We start from the raw sequence: 3,508 nt of genomic DNA, 5'->3' as shown, positions 1-3,508 counted from the left end.
GGGGGGTCATGGAAAAATCACGATAGATCACGTTGGGGGTGGGGGGGTATAAGGAAACCTCACGTGTATTTTTCTACAGTGAACGAAACTAAGAAAAAAAACCTACCACATGAGTAGATACTTTTTCTCGGTTTCATTAAACATAAATCTTCGCTCTGCACTTCAAAATAGCGAGTCTATTTAACGAAAATAGAAAAATAAACAAGATTTTCTATATACAATACTATTTATCTTAAAATTAGGTCGAATGAAAAAATTTCATAAAATACACGTGAGGTTGTGTGGGGGGAGGGGGGTAGCCAAAAACCTCACCAAATATCACCAAGGGGGAGGGGGGGTTAAAAAGTAGCCGAAAACACCTTACTATAATTGTATTTTGCGCCACTTTTTTACAGTTTTTTGTTTTTTAATGGAAGGAATTTTAAATACATAGAAAATATATTGTTTCGAGTGAGATTCGAACTTGCTCGACCCCGATGCAAGCTTCAGTGGCGCTGTTGGTTAGACCTAGGTTATTTTTATTTATTAAAAATACGGTCCAAGAGACTTGAAGGAAAGTAAGTACTGATATAGGGACCATATTTCGACGCGAGAGGTTTACCTAATTAAGTAAGGTTGACGAAATATCTCGAACAAATTTGAACAAGATCGGCTCACTTTATATTTCGTTAACTTTACCTTAAGCCCCCTCCTCACTCGTGCGCGAATCGCGGCGCGAAGCCGCGAACGCGAGTGTGGCGTCGATTTTCGCAGACAACGAAATCGACTCCACACTCACGTTCGCGGCTTCGCCCGCGATTCACGCGCATAGTCTGGAGGGGGCTTTACATGTTGTTATTATTAAGGCGATGACCGTAAGGCCGTAACTGTAAAAATATTGTTTTTGTGTAAATGTTATGTTTGTACTAGATTTTATCTGTTAAGAATTGTTGATGTTAATGTTAAGATAAAGTGAATAAACCATTTGATTGATCGATTTTTTTGTCTCTAATATGCTTGATTATTCCCTTGCCATTCGTAAATCTTATTGTGATGATCAATATCAAGTAGATAATGGTGTGTCACTGTCAATTTTTTAAACGCACCTGCGTTGCAATGTTATATTTGTCATATCCAAAAGTGCCACGCACACGCCAACATCGTTGTTCCAAGCCAGCAAATATAAAACTTTTTATTAGTGATGTACCGACTATTGATTTGGCCGACTAGCCGACTAGCCGACTAATCGGCGCTCGAATGGCCGATTAGTCGGCGACTAGTCGGCTAGTCGGCCAGATCATTAGTTTCGTATAAGTTCAGGTGAAAAACAATAGTTTTGCTTCTTTGGTTGCGCTATTCATCAGTTTCATCATAATTTAGCTTAGCTAAAAGGTGTTATCTACGGGCTCAAAGACCTAGCACAAGAATCCTCGTTTAATTTCTGTCTTTAGTTCTTTTATTTTGCGATCCTGAGCAGACCGTCAGTACCTACAGCTTGTAGGAGGTATTTCCAAGGCTCTATTTCCCGTACGTAGGTAGTCGCCAGTTAAGAACCTATCCACTGTGGTCAGCGTCTTTACGAGCAACGTGCCCTGACTAAATCTCTAAATTTTGCAATAACATCAATAGTTCCTCATGGCTCCACCATAAAATAAAAACTGAATAATAATAAAAGAATGTAACTATCGAACTTGCACATGAAATTACACGAGAATCAGTTGAGATCGACCTGTAGAGGAAAACACCAGCCCACCAACATACGATAACGATCAAACGGTTAATTATATGAACAAAAGTTTTCGTATGCACCCTGAATAGGTATTTTAGTAAAATAAACATAAAACATATGGTAAATATTGACTGTTGATTTCTTTTTTTTTGTTTTTCTTTCACTAATAAAGTGCCGACTAATCGGCCATTTTTGCCGACTAGTCGCCGACTAATCGCCGACTACAAATGTGGCCGGATAGTCGGCTTTCCCGACTAGTCGGCGACTAGTCGGTACATCCCTACTTTTTATCCGGCTATTGAAGAAGGGTTGAGCGTTTCTTTTATTTTTTGCAGGGTTTCGCCATGTCTGTCTGTCTTACTGTCCGAGGCTTTGCTCCGTGATCGTTAGTGCTACAAAGCTGCAATTTAGCATGGATACATAAATCATGCATTGCAACAGAACGGTAAAATAAAAAGTAAGTATAAAAAATATTTTTTTAGGGTACCTCCCATACAAAAGTTTTTTTATTTTATTTATTTTTTTGCTTTGTCCCAATAGTGTGGGGTATCGTTGGTATAGGTCTTTCAAAACGAACAAGGGTCTCCTAAAACCATTTTTTGATATAGCTAAAAATTTCGGAAATATGCGCTCCAAAAGAAAAAATATATGCCCCCCCCCCCCCCCCCAACCTTCTAACTTTTGAACCATGGCGCCAAAAAATATGAAAAAAATTGTGAACCAAAAGCTTAATAAATACTTTCAATGAAAACTATAGCGAACATGATCGGTTTAGTCGTTTTTGAGTTATTGCTAAAATCTTCTTTTCTTGGTAAAGAGACGTAAGTACAAAGCGCTGCAAAGGTACTCCCTTATGATACTTACTAATAGCCCCCGTTTGGCCTATTTTGACAGAATGGTAACTACGAAACCCTACACTGAGCATGGCCCGACATGCTCTTGGCCGATTATTATATACCTATTGTGACCTTTTTGCCACTTTTGTGTTATTTCTAGTCAGGATCGCGAGCCCTCTTCATCCTTGTAGGAGAAAAAAAGTGTCCTAACATCTCCATACATTTTTTAAACTTTCCTTTTTGTTACCGCCATACAAAGTTTATGGAGAAATGGTAACACAATAGGAAAAAAACTCTGGGTCATTTTTTTATCCCATTAGGATCGAAGGAGCTCGTCATTCTGAGTAGAAATAACACAAAAGTGGCAAAAAAGGTCACAATATAATTATATAAAAATATTAAAAATGGCAAAAGATATAAGAAACGATCGGTTATGTTTTTCGAGCGTAGGTTAATACTTACATACCTAGGTATATGTATGTAAACTAGCTGGTTTAAATTAACCTTTCACGTACCTATGTGAAACGGTCAAAAATCGTTCTCGATGAAAAATGTATAAATATGACTGAAAATTCGGTCAGGGTTCTTATCATCAGTGATCGTTAATTTTCTGGCAATTTTGGTGCAGCATTTTGTTGGTTAAAAGCATCTGTATGCCCTACTCTAGGTGGAATAGATAATTAGGGTTAATAACAGTAATATTAACCTTAACCAATCCTCTCCCTAGAAAAAAATTGAAGAAAATGCTTTATTTTTACTATGCTGCACCAAAATTGCTGGAAAATTTACGATCACTGCTTATCATAGATAGACAAGAAAGTACCGAGTGACTAAGTATAAGTAAAATGCTAAATCAGTGAAAAAACGGCTTCTTGGCCTGGCGGTATCTGACCCTGACTACGAAGCTGAAGGTCCTATTTTTAAATCCAATAATGGCATTTTTTATTTGCGTGTTCCTGCGATA

This window comes from Cydia splendana, chromosome 1, assembly GCF_910591565.1.
Source record: "Cydia splendana chromosome 1, ilCydSple1.2, whole genome shotgun sequence".
Classification (NCBI taxonomy): Eukaryota; Metazoa; Arthropoda; class Insecta; order Lepidoptera; family Tortricidae; genus Cydia; species Cydia splendana.
The sequence above is the reverse complement of the archived record's forward strand: the minus strand, read 5'-3'. Positions refer to the sequence as shown.